At 43.4% G+C, this 24,227-nt stretch overlaps 1 protein-coding gene and 1 long non-coding RNA gene across 4 annotated transcripts in view; one reads left to right on the top strand and one right to left on the bottom strand.

The window, feature by feature from the left end:
* The window catches only part of POGZ (pogo transposable element derived with ZNF domain), a 44,493-nt gene extending 28,570 nt beyond the window's left edge, over positions 1 to 15,923 (bottom strand). For 2 of the 3 annotated variants that reach the window (XM_060269599.1, XM_035097984.2), the window contains exon 1: positions 15,792 to 15,852. The gene's annotated coding sequence lies outside the window, so the exon portion shown is untranslated. Of the gene's footprint in view, positions 1 to 15,791 lie in introns of all 3 variants that reach the window. The other variant, XM_060269601.1, reaches the window with a different exon arrangement.
* A 157-nt stretch (positions 15,924 to 16,080) lies between these two features.
* LOC132591339 (uncharacterized) lies at positions 16,081 to 20,293 on the top strand. The gene is made up of 4 exons (XR_009556916.1): positions 16,081 to 16,183; positions 16,456 to 16,637; positions 17,996 to 18,207; positions 19,176 to 20,293. It is a non-coding gene; the product is annotated as an uncharacterized LOC132591339 (long non-coding RNA).
* Positions 20,294 to 24,227: the final 3,934 nt, after the last annotated feature.

Here is a 24,227-nt window from a genome sequence, read left to right as displayed (position 1 = left end):
CCACCAGTTCCTTGTTCATCCCGCCTCTGCTAGTAACCTTTTCAATTTCAAAGTCCAAACTCCATCTCAGATATACTCCTTGCTCTCTCTTCTGGGTGAAACCAAAGTCCTTTGCTGCTTTTTGGCAGATTTTTCTCACATCCCAATCTTCTCCTTCTTCATAAATTGTTACTTTCTCAGCAACACTTAAATCCTCAATTTTCATCTCCTTTTTCTTCATTGCTCCATTTTGCATTCCTTTTTCTGAGTCCTCAAAGCAGTCCTTAAACTTTTGATTCTCCTCTTTAAATGCTTTCACCTCCTTTTTGATTTCCAGCAACAAACTGATAACTGTCTCATGAAAGTCCGATGTTGTGTTATTTGTTAGCATCTCTCCGTATTAGAGGACACAGGAGGGTTTAAAAAACAGGGAATGGTGAAGCTTGTATTTCCCAACTTGAAAAATGAAAGTTAAGTATCAGTTCCAGTCTCCACAATAGCATCAAAACCTCCACCCAGGAAACGAAAGTTAACAGTATCCCTCTATTGTGATGTCACAATGGCCTCTCGCTGATCTGAATAGGGTACCGCTTTCAGTCCAAATTTCATAACTTCGCAGGGATTTAAATGAATTTAACCTGTTCCCCCTTACCCTGCCTCACGGGGGAAATTTAACGTTCAATATTAGGAGGTTTAATTGCTTCTAAATCTTTTTTTTCTGGCTTCGGTACACGCAACTACCTTTTAATTGTTTCAGTGGATAGGGATCAACTTCTGTTTTTAAATCCCTCTCCCGTGGCCAGATTTTTACAATTTAATCCAGTAACCAAAAGGTACAGTCCTTATTTTGATATTCAAATTAGAAGAATTGACTGATGTTGCCATTCAAGCCTGCAGCTTAGTGTCATCAAAGGGAGTGTTGTATCCAATGCACTGCGGCTCAGACCGCCTCGCTCTCGGGGCTCAAAACAGAGCTTGCCGGGGAGGGGGGAGCTCGCTTCTTGTGCCCGCCGGATCCCAAGTCCCCAAAACGCCCGATTTGGGGTTCTTTTGGTGGTCCGCTGCGCTGTAGCATTTCCCCCTGCCTTTGATGCATCGCAGTCCCTTCAGCTGAAGGGATCTCTGCCTGAAATGGCCGCACGGTCAACTCGAAGTCCTGAACCGGCATGTTCCTATCGACACTATGAGTGTGTCCTTATTGCAAGGCTCTGAAATTTAATGGAGAAGCAAAAGGAATGTGTTGCCTTGCCAGAAAAATTAAACTGCCTAAACTTAGAGAACTGCCAGAGCCATTAAAAACTTTGCTTGCCGGATATACCGCCAAATCAAAGCATTTCCAATCTAACATCAGGAAATACTGTACAACTCATGCTTCCAAATGACGTCGTTCGGCGCAGAAATCGTAACAGCTCAATTCATGCCAACTTTCAAAGTGAAAGGACAAATTTATCATAAAGCCGGCTCCCTGCTTCCGTTCCCAGAATGTCAACATAAATTCCTACAAATGTATTTCATTGGTGGTGGCAATGATGAATTGAATGTGCGCTGCGGAATTTCTACCAGCATAAAAAGGTCCATCGTTTCCCAACTACAAGAACTTATTCACACACAAAAAACAATTTAGTGCATTTTGAACAAACAGCAATTGACATGATGCCATCTGATATACACAAGATTGTTATTCATGCTGACAAAACACCTGATGGAGAACATGTGCGAAGATTCAATGCTCCAACTATAGACGAAGTGCCAATTGTTATAGTCGGAGATCAATTCCAACCTAGAGATATTGTTCTTCATCAGAGAAACGATCAATTGAAAAAGTTCCAGAAACTCATCGATGCTACGATGCACTGCAATATCCAATCATTTTTTGGGATGGTGCAGGTGGCTATCACTTCAACATTAAGATGATAAATCCAGTCAGTGGCCAAGAAACAAATATGAAATGCTGCGCAATGAACTATTATTCATACCGATTAATGATTCGAGAGAATGAAGACAATCACATTTTGAAATGCCGTCAATTGTTTCACCAATACATCATAGATATGTATGCAATAATAGAAACAGAACGTTTGATATTAATCCGTTTGAATCAGACCAAGCTTCGCTCTGAAGAATACGTTCATTTGCGAGATGCAGTTGTAAATGACGGTAATACAAGTTGGAAGACTAACGATTTTGCCATCTTCATATATAGGCAGTCCATGTCATATGCATGTGTACGCTCAAGATGCAATTGCATATGTTCGTCACTACAGTCATCCAGACCTAGTCATTACATTCACATGCAATCCAGCTTGAGACGATATACAACAGCTCTTACTTCCTGGACAATCGCCGGCGGATAGGCATGAAATCACAGCACGTGTTTTCAGACAGAATCTGAACATATTAGAAACGTGCGCTTTCTCCTTTCTTTTCCATTTTACAGACTGAGCCACAGCAACGCGTGGCCAGGTACAGTTAGTTTTAAATAAAAGGACACATTCTACTCATGTAAAAACACACTGATTCCTGGACTGTCTGCGGGCCAGATTGAGAAGACGATTGGGCTGCATCCGGCCCCTGGGCCTTAGGTTGTCTAAGTAAAGACTTTAAAGCTCAACAACTTTCAGCGTGTCCTGGTTTTTTGTTTTTGAAATATGGTAACCCTAGTAGTCTCAATTTTAATGGGTTGTCTGCAACCAAATTTTACCCAAAGTAGACCTACTGAAATTAATGGACCTAAGTTAGTCATGTCCATTAATTTCAATGCGTCTACTACTCTATTGTTATATTATTTCAACAATTTGCATACCGCTTAATCACAGTCATCTCTAAGCAACGTGCAAGAGAATTTGAATGGACTGTTTCCATTTTAGCTGGTTGTGTTAGTTTGCATGATTCATTTTATTATTCCTACTAGCTGACCCGGCCACGCGTTGCTGTGGGTTTTGAGAAATGTTGGAGGGTATGGACCCAGCCAGATGGGTGGGGTAATAATAATAGTCGTTGTCCCCCGTAAATATAAAGAAGTATAGAAAAAATAGACTTCCCCCCTGAAAATATAAAGCAGTATAGAAATAATAATAATAATAATAATAATAATAATAATAATAATAATAATAATTTTTCCTTTAAATTTTAAAGCGGTATAGAAATGAAATGAATTATAATAATGAAATGGGACATCCCTATTTTCAATGGAGAAATGTTGGAGGGTATAGATCCAGGCAGATGGGCGGGGTAATAATAATAATAATAATAATAATAATAATAATAATAATAATGTTTCCCTTGAAAATATGAAGTGGTATAATAATAATAATAATAGGGTTTTGCCAGCTGTTCGCCCGTCTGGCTTCCTCTGCCGGAGCCTGTTGTTAATAAAGCAGCCGCTTTATTTTATTTTCCTTTCTTTTATTTGGCCCCTTTTGATTACCCCTGGAAGAGAGAGAGGAGGAGGGGAGTGAGGGAAGGGGAGGCGCCACGGCCGGCCATCGCTGCCGCCTCCGAGGAAGAAGGCATTTCCCAGCCCTGCATCCTCCTCAGGAGCCCAGGAAGGAGCAGAATTAAGGGGGGGCATAAATATCTAAATAATAAACCAGAGAGAGAAACAGAAATATCTTTTCTTCCCCCCTCCCCGCCCTCCAGGCTCCCGGGGAGGGCGAAGGAGAAGGGCAGGCTCCCTAGGCTGGGTGAGTGGGTGATGGATCGATTACCTCTTGATCGATATCAGGGGGGGAGAGGAGGTGGTGTAGGTCCCCGTGGGGTCGGAGACGGCCGCTCCCTACCCTCAGAGGAGTCCTATCTGCGCGCTCACCTTCCTCCGCTTTCCCGGGGCCAAAATGGCAGCGGCGGCCCTGAGGGGAAAAGGGGAGAGAGAGGAAGGCGCAAAGGGAAGTAAGTAAGGAAGGAGCAGCTCCTGCAGTGTGAGGGCACAAATGGGTCCTGGCCTGCCGCAGGGTTGGTGGTTTGGCGGTGAGGTCCGGCTTATGGCGGCGGCGGGCACAGGTCCTGGCCTGCCTTGGGGTTGTTGCTTTGAAGGCGAGGTCCTGCTTCAAGCCACGGTGGTGGCGGCGGAGGGTCCTGCCCTGGCTGACGTTATTTTTTCAGCAGTGGCGAGGTGGGTTTTTTAGCGGCGTCGGCAAGCGCCGTGGGGTTGGTCTGTGGTCTGTAGGGAGGGCTGTGTCAACAGCAGCGGGGGCCATGGGGGTCTGGCCTGCCTTGCAGAATTTTTGTTTGGAAGGCGAGGTGCGGTTTGTGGGGGTGGCAAGGGGGGGTTGTTTAGTGGGGGGTTTGCAGCGGAGGTCAGGTTTGTGGGGGTGGTGCCAGAGTTGTTGGTTGGCTAGTGGGGTGTTTGCGGGCGTTTGTTGGACTCGCGTATCTCCCGCCGTCTGACTTTTAGAGGTAACGGCCGTTTTGGCGGTTATAGCTTGTCGTGGGGGGTGTGACGTCGTCCTGCCCTCAAAGACGCAGCTTCTTTCTATTGGATGCTGCTGGAGTCTTCAGAGCTTTTGCTGCTGACGTCTAATAGGTGCGCCACTTTTTTGTGTTTAATCATTATGTTAGGTGTGGTTTTCTGAAAAATTATTTATGCCAGATCCCTCCCTGATGGGCATGGAACGATGTGTCCAAATTTGATGCAATTCGGTTCAGCGGTTACGGTGCAAGGCTGGGGCATCCACGCATGCAGTGGGAACATTTTTATTTATATAGATATGCTTTTCACCAGCTCGAAACTGACCTGAAAGTCGCCACTGCAGATGCTGCTTGGTTGGAAAGATGTTGTAGCAAGCAACTAAAAGTGAATACAGAGACTTTTGCCATTCGGCCTCCTGCCTTTCAACTCTTCAGATAACACCTCTTGGCTTAAATCCATCTTCTTGCGGATGATTCCATTTCCTACCTCATTAAACTTTTATTCTCTGTCCATTGTGCTATTTGCCATCAACTTCTTGGTCACCTTCTGAAAACGCCCTTTGACTTCCCATCATGACTGATCCTCTTTTCCTCACAACCCCCGTGGGTCCCCTAAAAAAAAGCTCAACATTTTACCTTCCCTGGAAAAACCCAACAACTTTCAGTGGGTCTGCTCTGAGCAGAAAGCTGGATGCTGCTGGGTCCACATTGATCAAAGCCACAGGCCTGGAAACCAAATACAGCTCTCCAAGCCTCTCTGTCTGACCCTCAATATTCTCTCCAGGCCACACACCTCCACCAGCCTTACTTAATAGCCTACTTGAGTCTTTTTGCTTGGTTGGGATGTCCCATTGAACTCTGATAATTCTCTTGGTTGTCTGCATCAACATCTTTGAAGATTGAGAACAAACATAGCCTGGCATCAAGATTCACTGGTCTACCTACAACCCCAGCACATTATTTTAAACCTCCAGAACTCTTCAAGAACTGTAAAGAGACAAATTATAAGCAGGCCACTGTGTCCAGCCTCAAGCACAAATTTGTACCACTTCCACACACCAGTTCAACTAAGTAGAAATCTTCCCCATTTCTTCTTCCCTTCAGTCTTCCTCCCAAAGCCTTTGCTGTACATCATTTTGAGACCCTAAGGCTTCCCTGATTCAATCCAATGATTTAATCCATGTGATAAATAATGCTAACATTTTGCTTTCTGCCACCTCACAGGCAGATGCTCATTCGCAAACATGGACCCAGAATGTGCTAAATATATCATGAGATGTCTGTTTCTTTTCTTCCCTAAACCACATTCGAACATATTAGAGGTTTGTTCTATTAAAATAGACCTTTGTGGGCACTAAGTAATTAAGTTACTTAGTGTACTGTAGTTAATTGATTATACAACCTGGCACAAATAATACCATAATAAAAAATGCAGACCACTTCCTTAACTTAAGCAGCCAAACCAGTTTTAAATTTTCTTACAACAAGGAAAGGAATCATTCAATTATTTTCAAACTGAGTGCCATGAAAAATGAAAACAGTACAATAAAATCTTTATCAAGTGATTTGTAAAACAAATATATAAACAATATCCATACATAAACACAGTACTCACGTAAATGAAATCGGGGAGCACTACAAGGCAGCACAACGTAACATTTCAACCAGCTAAGACACATTGTTCATACACCCACTCACTTGGTCCACTCACCTTCCATGAAACCACCGCACTCCTTCACTACCTCAACCAACCATTCATACATAAAGCACTCATACTCAATATTACAATACTATAACCCACATACAAAGGATATGATGGATGTACCCACTAACCAAGCCTTCACCAATCTGGAACCCTCCAGATCTGGATGGCTGTGGATGATGGAAGTTATAGTTCAAAACATCTAGAGCAGGCATGTCCAACAGGTAGATTGTGATCTACTGGTAGATCACTGGTAGATCATTGGCTGGACAACTGTGGCTCCCCTAAAAAAAAGCTCAACATTTTACCTTCCCTGAAAAAAACCAACAACTTTGACCCGAACCCCACAAAAAGGGGGTAGATCACTGCCAGTTTTTAACTCTGTGAGTAGATCGTAGTCTCTTGGGAGTTGGCCACCCCTGATCTAGAGGATAGCACATTGGTGAGGTTTCTGCTAATCTATATCCCTTGAAGGAGGGAGGCCATGGAGTGTTGATCAAAGAGGATTGGACAAATCCCTGGAGCAGGCTATCAATGGATACTAGCCACGGTGGCTATGCTCTGCCTCCACAGCTGGAGGCAGTAATGCTTCCAAATACCAGTTGCTAGAAAACCACAGAGGGGGAGAAGGTTCTTGAGCTCAGATCCCTCTTGCAGGTTTCCCACAGGCATCTGGTCAGCTACTGCGAGTACGGGATCCTGGACTAAATGGGCCACTGGCCTGATCCAGCAGGCTCTTAATGTGTTCTTAATCCCACTCTGCTAATATAGACAGGTGCTATGACCCTGAAAGAGGAAGGACACACAGGCTGACTCAGTTCACCTTACAACTGTCAGGTGTATGTGTGTATTGGGGGGTGTATCCCTGAAGCATCTGACGCTGACTGATGCTCCCTTGTTCCTTTCACATCAACACTATTAGGTGAAGTTCATTAACTGCATTTCTATTTTATTTTCCAACCTGCAGCATCAAACCCTGTGTGCCACTGTTAGCAAATCATACAAGATTAACAGAGTTAATACCCTGTTTCTCCAAAAAAAATAAGACGTAGCCATAAAATACGCCATAGCAGGATTTTTAAGCATTCAAGGAATAAAAGCCATACCCTGAAAATGAGCCATAGTGACAGGCAGTTTAACCTTGTAGGTGGGTGGGTTAAACTGTACCATACTTAATTTTTTTTAAAAAAAGACATCCTCTGAAAATAAGCCATAGTGGGGGTTTTAAAGGAAAAATACATATAAGACGGTGTCTTATTTTCGGAGAAACACGGTATGCCCACATAATATAAGTGCTATGGTCCATGGGGTCACGAAGAGTTGGACACGACTAAACAACAACAACAAATATAAGAAAAGTCCCCAAGCGTTACAACGCTCCGCGCCCCGCCCCCCCAAAAAGAATGACTGAAAAATTGCTGAGGAAAATGAGAGGTTAAAACCATCATACTCATATTTAGGTTATTGATTTGGTCCTGAACTTTTTTTAATTAAAAAAGCAAGGTTCACATGGAGATGAATCTCCTTCACCATGGGCGATCAGATGTGTGGCTATTTAAAAGCCTGTGTAGAATTACAATTACATTGTAATGATTGCAACTGGAATAAACACATATTATTCCGCTCCTTGCCAACACACACACACACACACACACACACACACACACACACTTCCCATTTAACTAATTTTAGAACACAGTAGATGCTTGGGTTGCGAACGTGATCTGTGCAGGAGGTACGTGCGCAACCCACAGCGCTGTGTCTGCGCATGCACAGGTCGTGATTCAGCGCTTCTGTGCATAGAGATATTTAGTTCTTCTGCACATGCGCTGAAACCCGGAAATAACCCGTTCCAGTACTTCCGGGTTCAGTGCGGTGCGCAACCCGAAAACGCACAACCTGAAGCGTCTGTAACCTGAGGTATGACTGTATAAGTCCCCTTGGGACAGCCACCTCACCTTTTATCTAGAAAGAAATGCATATTCTTCCTGTAGTTACTCTGCTGCTTTCTTCTTCCTTTTATTGCTCTCCTCCTTTTGTTGCCTCTTCCACCAGGGTTGGCCCCAGTGGTTGAAATGGTTGGGAATTTGCTGGGGGCCCACACTCTGGTGAAGCATGTGTGTGTGTGTGTCTGTGTGTGTAGCAACAGCACCTCCCCGCAAGACCTGCTCCTCCTCCTCTCCACCATTGCAACCTGCTTGCTTGTTTATCAGCCTCTTCACTCTGGTCCAGAAAGTGTTAGTGGTGAGAAAGTGGATCAGAAATGACACTCTCGGGTCTTATTCGTTCTCTGCTTGTCAAGCAAGCAGCCCAGTTGCCATGAAGAGGAAGAGAAGGAGATAGTGATGATGGTGGAAAGGAGGTAGATTCGCTGAGGGGAGGAGGTTCTCTGAAACCTGAAGCCAACACTATCTCCCATGTTAAATTTCACACTGGACCTCTTGTACATCATAAAGCATCATGCACATTGACAATGCTACTAGCAAGTAAATACCCAGAGATTGCTACGGTGTCACCTCTCTCAGAAACCCAGTGCACTCAACAGCCAGTATTTAACAGAGACCTCACAACACCCACACAGGCTGGCAAGGATACACACTTGATCAACAGTAACAGAAGCACGGGGGGAGGCTGCACAGGGACTGTGCTCCAATAAGAAGCAACTCAGGAGCAGCCAGCCAGCCAGCCACTCTGTCTAGGAAACCGGTCTTCCTCTTCCAACCAGGAGCACATAGTGCCAATCTGCTTCTAGCATATTAAAAGTCAGGATGATGAAAACAGATTATGCCTGGGTGAAACACAGTGAGTGGCTTGTTTACTGATGGTTGTTATCAAGGGGTACCACGGCCATAACCATACAGTCAACGGTTGTGGATATTTTGACAGAAATTGTTGTTGTTTAGTCGTGTCCGACTCTTCGTGACCCCATGGACCATAGCACGCCAGAAAAGCAGTATGTAAAAGATACAAAGTGTGTAAAAACCCTAGATGCTGCAAAGCAGCCTGAGAACAGAGGATAGAATGAATTTGTTTACAGCAAAGGTGGATAAAGCTTTGCCCCCCCCAGGAGTTGTTGGACTCCAACTTCTATCAGTCCCCACCTAGCATGGCCAGCCAATGGTCAGGGAGGTTGGGAACTTAAGTCTAGAGATATCTGTAATGCAGACACCTGCATTACAGCAATCACAAAACTTTTCAGACCTTTAACCCTAACACACAACACAGGACCAATCCGCTTAATAAAAACACCCTGCACACACTTGTTGTTGTTGTCCCCCCCCCTGCTTTTCTCTCTACTTCCTGCCTTTTTCTAAACATTTCCCCTTCTCTTAAAAAAAATCCAAGAAGAAAATATAGTGATGTCACAGTTGTGCATTCTAGCCCACTAGTTGAATCCAACAATTAATTAGACCAGGGCTGGGAAAACTTTGCCCCCCCCCCCAGATGTTGTCTGGCTCAAACTTCCATCAGCCCTAACCATCATGGCCAATAATCAGGGACAGTGGGAACTGTAGTTCAGCAACATCTTGAGAGCCACAGGTTACCCATCCCTGAAACAGAATTAGGCTTACAATTCCAGAGGGCTGACCACATTTTTTAAGACTAAAAAACCAAGGATCCAGTGGCACCTGAAAGATTATCACGTTTCTCGTGCTATAAGGTTTCTTGGGCTAGAGACCACTTTTTCAAATCTGACCAAGTGGCCTGTGGTCCTCTGACATGAGAGTCTTTTAAGATGCCACAGGACTGTTTGAAGGTACAGGGTGGTTAAAGGGGGAGCTTATTTTTAGCAGAAAAGAAGAAAGGGAGGTATTGTCCTGGGATTGGCCGGTGTGGAATTTCCAGGCTGCACATCACTGACAAATTTGGTTATAGTGCTCCCAAAATCAATTAACTGATTGTTAAATTTATTGCCTACTCTTCACCAGCAGGTCCCAGGATGTGGTTCCAACAATTTACAAATGGCACCTAGGAACATGTAAGATTCCCCCCTGCCCTCACCCCAGCAGCAGCTTGGAATATTGAAGGTGTACATGGCACAGAAAGCTGCCTGATATTGAATCAGATCCTTGATTCATCTAGCTCAGTACTGTCCACACTGACTGGCAGTGGCTCTCATGGAAGTGCAGGGAGTTGAACCTCGGACCTTTTACATGCAAACTATGTGCTCTAAGTAAAATAAAAAAATTCCTTCAGTAGCACCTTAAAGACCAACTAAGTTTTTATTTTGGTATGAGCTTTCGTGTGCATGCACACTTCTTCAGATACCTGAAGTATCTGAAGAAGTGGTATCTGAAGAAGTGTGCATGCACACGAAAGCTCATACCAAAATAAAAACTTAGTTGGTCTTTAAGGTGCTACTGAAGGAATTTTTTTATTTTACTTCGATCCAGACCAACACGGCTACCTACCTGTAACCAGAACTATGTGCTCTAAAACAGAGCTGTGGTCCTTGCCTCAAAAATAAAGCAAGATTCCAGTCCTCGGGATTCTGAATGATCAGCTGATTTGAACAGGTGCATAGGAAGCTGCTGTACTGAGTCAGACAGTATTATCTGCACTGACTGGAAGCAGTTCTCCCAAGATTTTAGGCAGGAGTTCTTCACAGCCCTAGGTGGAGATGCTGGGGATTGAACTCAATATCTCCTGCATGCAAAGCAGCTGCTCTACCACTGAGCTTCAGTTCCTCCCCTCACATTTTCATCAGCACATTATTCTTATTATTTTTTAAGGGTATGTTAATAATGTCGTACTGGCCAGAGGGATTAAGGCAGGATGGTTCTGGAATGCAACAAAGCAGTCCCAGATCCAATTTCTCGTGACACATTTTTCACGCCAAAGAGTCTATGACTTCCTCAAAGTACAGTTAAGAGAAGAGAAGCTTTCCAACTCAAAAGGTCCATTTTCCTAGCAGGAGATTCTGATTCAACAAGAAGCATGGTACCTGGGAGAACTCCTGGGAAGAGTGGGGTAGAAACAGTCACCTGACAGACAGTAGAACTGGTTTAAAACACACACTCAAAGGTTAGTATTGAAGGAACTGACAAGATACTACACATTGTTCAATTACATGCATGTTTGCAGAGAAATTCAGTCAGACTGCAACCTTAAACAGAACAGGATTCTGCAGAGGTGAGATTTAGGGTCATGCACTATTCAAAATCCACATTAATTACATAAACTAGGGGTAGAGACTTTTTCAGCTTGAGACGAGCATTCCCTTTCAGGCATACTTTTGAGGGTGACATGCCTGCAGTGGGCAGGGCCAGAGGGGAAAATGAGAGGAGCAACAAACACCAATTTTACCTATATAAGTAAGTTAGTTTCTACACACACTCACACACCATTCTGTATCCTCTATCCAGACAAGCAAGAGGCATTATCAGACTTCAACAACACATTCCAGTCAGGCAAAAGCACTGGGGGTGTAAAGCAGGGCTACTGAGGAGTGTTGCTTGGGAAGCAGGGTGTGTAATCTCAAGAAAGTTTATGAGGGCCAGAAAGAGAGGACTGGAGGGCTACTTTCACCTCCTGTACTTGAGGTTCCCCGCCCCTGACATACATGCTTATGAAAATGAGACAAAAGTAGGAGGAAGTGCAACCATTTCTGAGGATACATGAAAAATTAAAAATGATCTGAAACAAAGGAGAAATGAAGTTGCAATTGAATGGAAGTAGAAGTTAATTGTCACACAGAAGGTTATCGAATACGTTAACTTTGTGGCGGGGCAAAACTCACTAGCTACTCACACTTCAAAAAGAAGATTCAGGAATTACAGTGCAACAAAGTGGACATGAGATTAAGCCAACAATAGGTTGCTATGATACAGAAGGATGTTGCATCAATGAAATATCATAGCCAAGATTCTGGAAGCAATGGAACTGGTCTCTTTAGGATCAGTAAAGCGTCTCTTGGGCAACCCAAAGAAGTTGGAAAATAGTCAGGAAGAGAGTCTGAGAAATGTCTGAAGACACAGGGTGCATTTAGCATAAATTAAGGAAGAATAACAGGGCTGGCTTACTGTTCGTGTTTTCAGATAGATAAAATGATAGATACAGTAGATGGATAGATAGATAGATAGATAGATAGATAGATAGATAGATAGATCTGAAGAAAGTGAATGGATGGTCACCCTTCAAAGCATGTTCAAATCCCAGCTTAGTGAAGAAATTCACTGGGTGATGTTGGGCTACTCTCAGTCTTTCTCTCTTTACAGAGTTGTGAACACTAAGTAGCTAAACTCTGTGCACACTTTCCTAAGCACATTGGGAAATGGTATACTAAAAATGTGTCGAAATTAAATGCTGACTAATTTAAGTGATAGTTCAGAGCATGGTATATTTAGAACCAGCTGACCAATTCAACAGTTTATTTATTTATTTATTTATTTATTTATTTATTTGTTGTTGTTGTTAAACAATGTGGCAGAGTCCTACCTGGACAATACCATCCTACATTGAAGAAGAGGGTGTCCTTCTTCCTCACAGAAGTAGGATTGCCAACTTTTGAAAGAGCCTGTGTATCTATGACCTCAGTAGCAATTTGAGCTGCAGTTAGCAGCAAGTACATTAACACTCATCTCAATGAGTTTCCTATGCAGAGAGTGCTTTGTTTGTTTTAAAAAAATACAGCCTTGACATTGAAAACCTCCGCTAAATATGTAGATAATTTAATCCATTATGGTGCTCATGCTGGTGTCTTATATTACAACAGGAACAAGTGCTAGAAGAACAGTGATATATGGCATTCAAATAAAAACAACCTCCTTAAAGGACTACAGTATTTTGTTCTAGGCACATAAAGGTAGGGGGCACTGAGAGATTGTGTCCTAAATTTATGCAAACTATTATCCTAAATTTATCACCAAATTTATTTATTTTTCTTATAGACCTGGGTGGACTGCTTGGATTATTCCCCCAGACCTTGTAACTAACAAAGGATGCCCAAATCCTGTGTTTCTAAGAACTCACTTATTAGGGGACAAATCCCACAGAATACACTAGGATTTACTTCAAAAGGAAAACACTTAGAAATACAGGAGCCTTCTAGTATATCAAATCTGGGGACGTTCATCACCTTTCCACAGTAGGGTTTACACATCACAATCGTTAAAAGGTACTACCATTTCAACTGTTTGACACTTTGCAAAATCCCTACACAGCAGGCAATTCCTTCACAGAATTTGCCACCATGTATACAGGTGCCAATTTGCACTGTGATCCGTGAGCTATAAGTTTATACCACCTGCCATGAATTCACTGGATGCCCTAACAGCAACAAATATGTCTGTCTCAATGCCCACCTGTAATTTGGAGTTAAGAAAAATGGGCCAACTTACTGTCTTGTTATATAAGCACATGGAGATAATGGCCCGGTTCACACTTAACTTGGTTCGTTTAAGCCACAGTTTAACAAGCGATGAGTTGCCCCACAGACAATCAAAGAAGCCATGGTTTTTCTCCAGCGTTTGGTTTGTTTCCCAGCTGCTCTTGCCTAGTGCCTTTGTGGGTTACTGAGCATCTGAGGATGGGTGGCCAAACAAACCATTATTATTATTTATTAAATTTATATACCATCCTTCATCAAAAGATCTTAGGCATGGTTCACAGAGAATTAACACATAGTACCCAAGATATGGTTAAAGCAAACCAAGTTTTGCAAGCCATCAACAAATCAGGGTTTCAGATCACTTGTTGGGCAGTAAACAAACCACAGTTAAGCAACTGGCCTTTGCATGCAACGCTAAGCCATGGTTTAATAAACCATAGTTTAAGCACGTAAGAGTCTAGACCAGCATGCTATTCTTGCAGGGGGTCAACCAAATCCCTCTGGAAACCACACGCTGGACCTGGGCACAACAGCACTCTTCCCTTCTGGTATAAAGAGGCATACTGCTTCTGACAGTGGATAACACAGCCATCATGCCTTGTAGCCACTGATACCCTAATCCCCCATGCTCATGCCATTTATTAAAACCAGGCCACTGTATACAAATGTGACATATCCCTGAAGCCATAAAAGTCTCAACCCACCAGTTTCCTTGCTACACGGATGCAGAGTTGGGAAATGGTGGCTTTCCTACCCACGTTGAGCGGACGGTCATTATGTTATAATGCACAGAGAAAAATTAATGGGAACCTCACCTGTAGCTCCTAGCCCAACAGCTGAACGGAAGCACAGGGGAAGTGGGAAGCCCCGGCCGCGACTGTCACATGGCCGCAAACTCCCTGTGTAAGACTTTGGCAGTGAACAAAAACAGCCCTCAGTGTGAATTAGTATGGAAAGGGTGGGTTCCCCCTTGCAACTCTTACAGAACTCACATCGGCAACGGCAAATGCGGAATTCTATTTAATGCAGAATAAAAGGAGCTGTGTTGCCTTGAGGTGGTTGACATGACAACAAAGTCAGGTCAAGGGATGAAGCTTCCTTTCTTAATTCTGATGAGGGGGGTGGAGATGGAGGGGGTTGTCAGAATATTCTTTAAAAAACCAGCGAACATATTCTTTATTCTGTTCTAATTAGTGAGGGGGAGGGAAGTGGTTTCTGAAGTGAAGCATCTCCCTTACTCTTTTTTTAACTCTCAAAGTGAAGGAAATTCAAAACCAGCTAGTTCCCACTGAAGAGGACCCCAACAAAATATCATTATTCCTCCCAATATGAATTTAAAAATCACCTTAGAAAAGCACAAAACCTCATGCTTTAGTGGGGGGGGGGGGAGAGAAAAATAATCCCTTTGCCCAACATGGCCGCCCACCCAGTAACTGAGTTGCAGCTTGGGAAGGATAGGTGCATTAGATTAATATATTAATAAATTGGTACTATATGTGTGTGTGTGTGCGTGGATGGTGTGTAGATACATGGAGCCCATAGGTTTATTCTGATTTTACACCGTGTAGTGTGTATTTATGATTCTACTTAGTACCTCAAACGAGACTTGGGGGGTTTACGGTAGCAGGGAGGAAGAAACGGGTTCTGTTTGAGGGACGAAGATTTGGAGTGGGCGGAGGGAGTCAAGGCCACCTCACTCCTTTTTTCCCTCTCTTTCTCGTCCCGCCCCTCAGGACGAAATAGTCCGATATCACTCCGCGCGCTCCACACACAGAGAAGAGCGAAGGAGGGCGGAGGGACAGGAGGGGGAAAGTAACAAGGCCCCCAACCCAAGCGCGAGCCGAGGTATGCCGCCGCCTAGCGGGGCGAAGGGAAAAGAGCGAAGCCCCGCCCCTTCCTCCCCCTCTAGAGCGAAGCCCCGCCCTCTCCCCACCTCCCTCCAATCGCCGGCATTCGCTTCGTCCCTCGCGCCGCCTCGCCTGCCCTCCCCCTCCGCGACCCCTCCCCCCACGGAACGTCTCGCTTTGTGTACGGCGCGCGCGCACTCGCTCGCGCTCTTTCTCACTCGTTGCCCCCCCCCATACGCGGCTGAGGTAAAAAAAAAAAAGCAGGCCGGTTGGGGGGGGCTGAGAGAGACGAATTAGGGGAGGGAGACCCGGGCGGTTCGAACCGGTTTCCAACGGTTTCCAACCGCCACCTGCGTTCCGTTGGCTGGCGCCCGCGCGCCGCCACCGTCATGGCGCACGCGCGCTCCCCACACCACACACACACATTCTCTTCCTTCTTGCGCTGCCTCTCCCCTCCCCCACCGCAAGCGGGTTGACTTCTGCTGCGTCCGCCTCTCCCCTACATAACGGAATGGCGCCAACTCACCTTCCAGTCTCTGGCCGCGGCTACCGCCGCCACCGCCGCTGCTGTGCCTCCTGTCTCCCTCCTCAGCCTCGGAGGCTTGGCGCGTACACACTCTTAAAGAGACACACACCCCTCCTACTCCGGCGCCTCAGAGTAGAGCGACGCGAGCGGACTTGCATGAGCTTCCACACACACACACCTCCCTCAACCTCTGATTTATTTTATTTTTTGTAAAAAAAAAAAATTAAAAAAAATGGTTGCGGGCTGATACAGAAGGAACAACACACACAAAAAAAAGGGGTCCTGGCTGGCGGATGGATACGGTGACGTCATTTCCTCCGTCCCGCAAACCGAGAGGCTGATTGGCTGGGGAGTGACGTCACTGGCAGACTGGCACACCCTAACCCAACCTGGTAAAGTTTGTCTGAGGCATAAATTATTTTGGGTGATTCCCCCCCCCCTCTGGTTCCTCCCAGTGTTTGGGGGTGTGTCCTTTTTTAAAAGGTATTTTCAAGCTAGAAAGGGAACAACAGGTGGTGGGAGAAACATGGGGTCAAGGTTGGCCATGCCCCATTCAAGCAGACATTGTGGTGTTAGCGCATAAAACCAAATATTCTGCTATTGTTGCAGTTACTCTGAAATATGTTACTAATTTTTAATTTCATTTTTTCCTCTTTTCCAACAGATGCAAAAGTTCTGGAGGTTTAATTTGGCTCCGCTGTTGGGAACTCTTTGGTACTCAAGTAGAAGCATGGAAGGCCGCACCATTCCATCAAACAAACCAGTGTTAAAAAGAAGCGAGTCATCAGAAATAATCCTGCCACTGGGATTTTGAAGACTGATTATTTAAATTATGCATACATACATGTAATTTTTTTTATAAGCATTTGAGATTACTCAACTACACCGAAGTCCCCATGGATTTCAACCTGTTATGTGGGCAGTCTTACTTTTCCCCGCTAGACGATCAGTTGTCTATTGGGACATTTAATTAATTAATAACTTATTTAATAATTATGTAATAACATTCCAATAATGCCTTTGCACTCAATGAACTTATAAGACAGCTCACATCCATAACTTTTCATAACAGGATCGCCTAAAAAAACTGCAGATCACAATAAAATCATCATTCCAGTTGAAACCAGGTCCAAACAAAGCATGTGTTAAACAGCCCGCCCACCCCCACCCCGAAAAAAATAATGTCCAAATGGCCTGGTGGAGACAAAAGTGTTCTAAAAGTCAAAAAGAAGACCCTAATAGCATAGTTATCAACGAGAACAGCATTTGATACAATGTGATCAGGAAAAATAAAACATGCTCCGTCACATCAAGCCAAAATAGTTGATGGCTACATTAACCTTGACTATAATGAAGGATTATGTAGGGTTTTGGAGGATTAAAAAAAATATCAGTCATTAGTTTACTTCATCATTGGGATTGACCCAAACACTTAAAGTCATCAAAATGGACTGAGGCCTAAGACTTCCCAGTGACTTGGGCAGAAAATCAAAATGGCACCCTCTGCTACTGCAGAGGCGGACTTAGGGGAGCACCACGGGTTCGGTCGCCCTGGGCATGGAGCGTTGGGGGCACCTCAACTAGGAGGTAGAATGGAAGGTGAGATGCACTGAAGGGGGGCACTGAATTTTGGCATTGTACAGAGTGCCTCAGAAATTTGAGGCTCCCAAGTTCTGCCACTGGCTACAGTAAGTATATAATAAATGAAATACTGTAGTTGATGATTGGCTGACTTTTTCCAGAATCTGTCTTCTTGGAACTGGGGTCACTATGCTTAATGATAGGACTTGATGGTAGAAATCAAAATGAGGAACATCCCTTTGTAAATAGTTTGTGGCTCCTGGGATTCTTCCTCTGAATTAATACGGTACCTATAATTTCCACTGTCTTGTTGACAAGTCACTGAACACAGTTGTTCCTGTTGTATACATAGAGCAAGTGCCCAGAGGCTCCTACTTCACTAAGCGTTTTAACACTCAAGGTCTTTAGCTAGTAGTTAATTACAGCTGGATATGTAGGTGGCAAAGTGTGCTGGCTTAACACCCGTGTCTCATAACGACTTAATGGTCCCCTAGTGCAATATTACTTGGGCTGCTTTGCCACAACAGATTCTGTTAGTTGGAAATTATGAATGTAGGGCCAACAAATTTCTGTAGCTCTGGGCATTATAAAGGTGTTAAAGGTGTTTTATTATGTTTCCACAGCCAGTGGGCAATGCCACAAAGTCAACAAGTCAGCAAATTCCAGTGGATACCCAAAGTTTTATTTAAAAGCAACAACTTCCCAGCATGTTTCAAGCAGAAGTTACACTGTATCTGGAAATTCTTCTCCGGTTTCCCCTCAAACTAGATGGATCAGAATCACAACTCGTTTTGATAAAGATGTTGCATTGCCAAGACCTGAATTGCAGCCAAAGGTAATGCCAGCTGGCAGCAGGATTACATTATTTATCATATTGATTGCAATATGTGTAGCCCTTTATGAAAATGGCAAGAAGTTATTGGCAGCTTTAGGAGAGGCAATAAGTATTCATCAGAACAGATAAATATTGGTTCCTTTAAAAGATACTATTTCAAAAGCCAGATTCCAACCTCCTGTCATGCTGTCATGTGACCAACAGAATTCAAGATGAATTCAAATGAAGGGGCAGTCTTGATTCTTAATAGATGGTGTCACATAAGCCGTCTCACTTACCACATCCATCAAAATGATAGCATTGTGCTAGTTAAGCAAAATATGTCCCCTGATACACACATAATAAATTTATTTTAAAAACATTTTTCCTGACAGGCCACTAAGAAATAATTCAGAGGAAACAGTATCCTGTAATGTGCTTCAATTAAAATAATTGTTAACAACACACAATCAGAAGCAAATAATAACATACAGAATTTTACAATTAATTTATATTTATTTGCTTAAGTTGCAAACTGTCCTTCGGTAACAGGACTTCTGGGGGGCAGAGAATTTAAAAATTTTTTAGCTAATTTATTTTAAATTTGTTTAATTAACTAAAATAAGCTACCCATAGCTGAAGGCTTTGACTATTGAAATGGTTCCCCAAATTTATACTGTATATCCTATAGTGGGTAACAGATTTATTTAGTTCAACAACAACAACAGCTTTGTTCCTGAATGCTTCAGGTGAGATAATAATATTTATGAAAGTGATATTGTTTCTGATATCCGTCTGTCGCGGGAGACAATGCTGGAGAGTTGCAGCGCCTACTGTGGCTGTATAGACCAATGCGGGAGAAAGATGTTTTATTGCCGATAGGGCTGCTGCAGATGCACCATGACATTACTTCTCTCTGCCTCCCAGTGCTCGTTCCTCCTCTGGGTCACTGCTGTAGCTACACAACCTGTCTGTCTGTCTGTCTCCAGGCACTGCAATCGCCTGCAAGAGCTTCCCATACGGCAGGGTTAATGTGGGTTGCCCATGACTCACTTCCATAAAGCAGTGTGCTCAACATGCAAGCCTGGCAGACCTTCTTCATGGTACTGGTGGTTGTGATGATGATGATGAGTTGTAGCAATATTTATTTATTTATGCCCTTACATTTAGGAGAAGCCTTCATAATGCAGCTTACAATAAAATTGTTAGAATGATTGGCTAAACATATAACAAAAAAACAGCATAAGATAAAATTGTATATGGTGCCAGCAATAAAATCAATTAACAGCTTGGTGGATTTTTAAAAAAGCATTTAGAAGTCATAGTAAAGGGGTCCAGATGAAACTCCCGGGGGATGAAATGCCTCACAGTATGTTAAAGTTACATATAACTAATATCTAAAATAAAACAGTAGACCAGGCACCCCCAAACTGCAGCCCTCCAGATGTTTTGGCCTACAACTCCCATGATCCCTAGCTAACAGGACCAGTGGTCAGGGATGATGGGAATTGTAGTTCAAAACATCTGGAGGGCCGAAGTTTGGGGATGCCTGCAGTAGACCATAGTATAGATCTGGGTTGGCTAACATTGCCCTCCATATATTATTGGACTCCAACTCCCATCAGCCCCAGAAAGCATGATCAACAGTCAAGGGTGATGTGAGTTGTAGTCCAGCAACATCTGGAAGGACACAGGTTCACCATCTCCTGGTCTAGATTGGTCTAGAAATAGCACAGTTTTGTATTTGATGTTTGTATCTGATTGAAATCAGTGGGGGGGTGTGCTCTCAGCTATAAAATACACTTTACTGAAAATAATTTTACCTATTCAACATATGGATCTACTAGCTTCTAGTTGGGAAGGTAACAACCTTAAGTATGCCTAATTGTAAACTGCAGCCATCATGAAATATAAATGTATTTAGTTAGTGCTCCTGCCTGCTCATCATTGATGATGCAATGTCTGCTGAAAGTGAAAGATCTCTGGAACTGACTGGCTGACTTACTGATTGATTGAATTTCTTCCCCACTTTTCACTGTGAGGTCTCAGGGTGGTTTACAGCAAAAAACATGCCATGACTTATTTTGGTGTGACTGCCAGCCCTTGGTTACCTAGCTGAGCTTGCAAATGGAGCAAATGTGTAGGATCTAGGGTTGCCAGACTCAATAGAGGACAGGACTTCTGTGCCTTTAATTGCCCTGCTCTCTTTTGAGTCTGGAAACCTTAAAGAGAAACCAGCAGACCCTTTGCTTGGAAATTAAACAAAGGGTCTGCTGGTTTCTCTTTAAGGTTTCCAGACTCAAAGAGAGCAGGGGAATTAGAGGCACAGAAGTCCTGTCCTCTATTGAGTCTGGCAACCCTAGTGGGATCTACAATGAAATGTCATGGTGTACCCACACTCACAGTAACAGGAGTGCAAACCTCTGGAGCAGGGGTAGCTACCGTATTGGCCCGAATATAAGCTGCACCCGACTATAAGCCGCACCTTTAAAATTGGAGGGTGGGGGGAGAGAGAAAAAGAAAAAAATACCCCAATATAAGCTGCTTCATTCCTCATTGCTCCTGGCTGCATACTAGGTGGGAGGGGGAGCCGCGCTGCAATGCCGGCAGCCTTTCCCTTTCCTCGCTCTCTCCCTTCCCAGCCTTGAGGGCATGGGGCAGGCGCCGCTTTGCTTTGCGTGCTCCTGGCGCTGTTTGCCCCATGTTCCTGGCTGCATACTGTAACATCGCGAATATAAGCTGCACTTTAACTTTTCACAGTTGGAATTTGGGGGGGAAGTGAGGCTTATATACAGGCCAATAGGATAATTTGTGACCCTCCAGGTGTTTTTGGATTCCCATCTCCCATCACCCAAGATCATTGGCCACACTGGTTGGGGCTGAAAGGAGCTGGAGTCCAACAGCATCTAGAGGAAAAAGTAACAGAACGAAAGAGCAATGTCTGGGAATACTTACAAAGTGATGGAACTCTCTTTTTTAGCACACTGTGAGTCATATGATTTCTGTTTGATGCTGGGGATCACTGCGGGCATAACAAGTAGTGTGTTCACTTACCACTTTAATGCATAATACAGTCATAATTAATGTTTTTAAACTAAATTAAATGAAACACAAATCATCTTTTTATTCACACATATGCCTAAAGCATTATGACACATCTTTCAGGTTCATGAAGTGTAGGCAAATAAATCCCATTCACATAATTTTGATAATGTTGATGTTATTTGTCGGAAACAAATGTTTCCAGGAATTTTCTTCTACAGTATCAACCCAGCACATAGCTATCTAGTAGTGTACAATAGAATAGCCACAAATCAGTGCACAGTTAGGCATGCTTGTCCCATGGAAGGGAAGATTAATCCAATAAAACTGATGTATGAAAAGATGTCCAGCATCAATTGGATAATAGTACAGTAATAATAATAATAATAAAGACAGGAGTGTCTGGCATGCTCTGGACCATGGGGTCATGAAGAGTCGGACATGGCTAATGACTAAACAACAACAACAACAACAACAACAACAATAATAGTAATGATGTTGAGGTAAGTATATAGACTAGTAGAGAGAGGCTGGGCAACTCAGCTAGTTTGAGTGAGAGATTTGCAGCAATACATTTCCTAGAATCTTTTTCATTCCATTTTTCATTTCATTGTTATAAGAATTTTGTGACTAAGGACTAGTGTCTGAGTTTACTTTCTTCTTTTCTACCAGTGCCTTTTCTTCCTGTGTTGTATCTTTCAAATGGTAAGCTTAAAACAACGACTATCTTATTTCCAATCTTTGTAAGTCACCCTGGGTGCCACTTTCAGTCGAAAAGTGGAATATGAATGCTTTAATTAATTATAAAAACAACAGATAGCAAACATGATCTTTTCTGCCATGCAGGAGGGTATATCTCTTCTAAGAGTTTGCCTTCAACACATACCGTACTCTGATAGTGATACAAAATAAGCTTTCTGCTGTAGATCAGCAATGGATTAAAGAAGCCTGTAAAATTAGAAGCCTTTATAATGTATATCCCCTTCTACAAGCTTCCCTCAGTCAAAGGCCCTGTTCGCAGATCACCTAGAATCCACCACGTGTTCCCATGGTTTCCCCTAGAAAAATAGGTGCTTGATGGGATGCCTTTCTTGCTTTTTGGGGACTCTGGTATTTTCTAGCTTATTTTTAATTGTTTTCCAAATTTAAGCCTAAACCCCACAACAAATTCTATTATGTGCTATAGTCCAATTTATTCCCAATCTTAAAACTGCAAAAAAACCAACAACCATAAAACATGGAATGATTAAGTAGTTCCAATTTTTTTACATACATTTTAAAATTGATTTCAAATATTTTTGATTATCTAAAGTAAAAATTGGCACTTTTAAAAATATATCAGAAGGGCATTCAGAGCTGTTGTTGTTGTTGTTTAGTTGTTTAGTCGTGTCCGACTCTCTTTGTGACCCCATGGACCAGAGCACGCCATGGACTGCTAAAGCCATTAAATAAGTGCACTTGTATGAGCATTTACCACCACAAAGCATTTAGGTTTTTGTAAATGGAATAGAAAACAAGACCCCAGAAGATGACAGTTAACAACAGAGAGATTAATAAAATGTGTATCACATATTCTTGCCTTTAAAAATTAACATAAGAAATGAAGAGATGCATGAAAGAAGACATGACAAATAAAAGGATAATATTATTCCTTCTTTTAGGTGTGAAATCCTAGAGGACATTTGTTCCTCGGCCACTCGAATCCAGAGATAACCAAATAGTTGTGTTTTGTGCACAACGTTTGTCATGGACATATTTAACAGGATTTCCTTTGTTAAATAGAAAAATTGTTAAATAAGAAGAGCAGGCTAGGTCAGGCCAGTGGTGGCCTATGTAGTCCAGCATCCTGTTCTCACAGGGGCCAGCCAGGTGCCAAGGGGAAACCCAAAAGCAGGACCTGAGCACAACAACACTCTCTCTCCTCCTGTGGGTTTCCAGAAACTGGCATTCAGAGATGTATTGCCTCTGACGGGGAGAGAGAGCCTAGCCATTGGGGTTAATAACCATTGATAGCTTTACCCTCCATGAATTTGTCTAGCCCTCTTTTAAAGCCATGGCTCACTTGGTAGAGCATGAGACACTTCATCTCAGGGTCATAGGTTCGGAGCCCCACGTTGGGCAAAAGATTCCACGTTGCAGGGGGTTGAACTAGATGACCCTCGTGGATCCTTCCATCTCTACCATTCTAGGATTCTAAATTGGTGCCCACCAGTATCTCTGGTGGGAGCATATTCCATAGTTTAACCATGAAGTGTGTGAAGAAGTGCTTCCTTCTGTCTATTCTGAAATTGTCTTGACATTCAGATTCATTTGATGTCTAGAGCTTTGAGAGAGGAAGAAAAACCACCCGTTCACTTTTTCCATGCCATGCGGAATTTTATATACACCTGTCATGCTGCCCCCTCCTTGCCTTTTCTCTAATCTAAGAAGTCCCTCCACCAAGTTGTCACTTTGCCTCTCTGGGGAGTTGCTCCACCTCCTTGATGGTTTTAGGTTGCCTTTTTCAGAAACTTTTCCCAAATCTGCAATGTTCTTTCTCAGGTGAGGCAGCCAGAACTGTACACACCAAGAGCACATCATAGATTTCTATTGTTATGAATTCAGGGAACCCCTGGAATCTTGCACCGCTCGGAGACTGGGGTGGCACGCAACCATATGTTGTATTGAGGCAGAACTAGGCATCCTTTGCGCTTCTTGGCACAACTCACAACTTGGCTGCAATCGCAACCCCTCTGGAGCCTGCCAGCAGCTGCTTTGCACCTGACATGCAAGCAAAATGGTTTAAAGAAAAAACAAACAAAAAAACAACTACCCTGTTTGCCTGTTAGTTTCAAAGCTGCGCTGTCAGCTCATGCATGCGCTGGCTGGCGGGCTGCATTTTGCAACACCACCTCGAGCCAAGAGTTTTTGCTAAACTCCACTTGCTTCCTTTCCTCTCCAGCCCAGGAACCCAAGGTGTTTCTCTGCCTTCTGAAGCTAGAGTTGGATCTCATCCTGAA

Source organism: Zootoca vivipara, chromosome 17, assembly GCF_963506605.1.
Source record: "Zootoca vivipara chromosome 17, rZooViv1.1, whole genome shotgun sequence".
In the NCBI taxonomy this organism is placed as follows: Eukaryota; Metazoa; Chordata; class Lepidosauria; order Squamata; family Lacertidae; genus Zootoca; species Zootoca vivipara.
The sequence above is the reverse complement of the archived record's forward strand: the minus strand, read 5'-3'. Positions and strand labels throughout refer to the sequence as shown.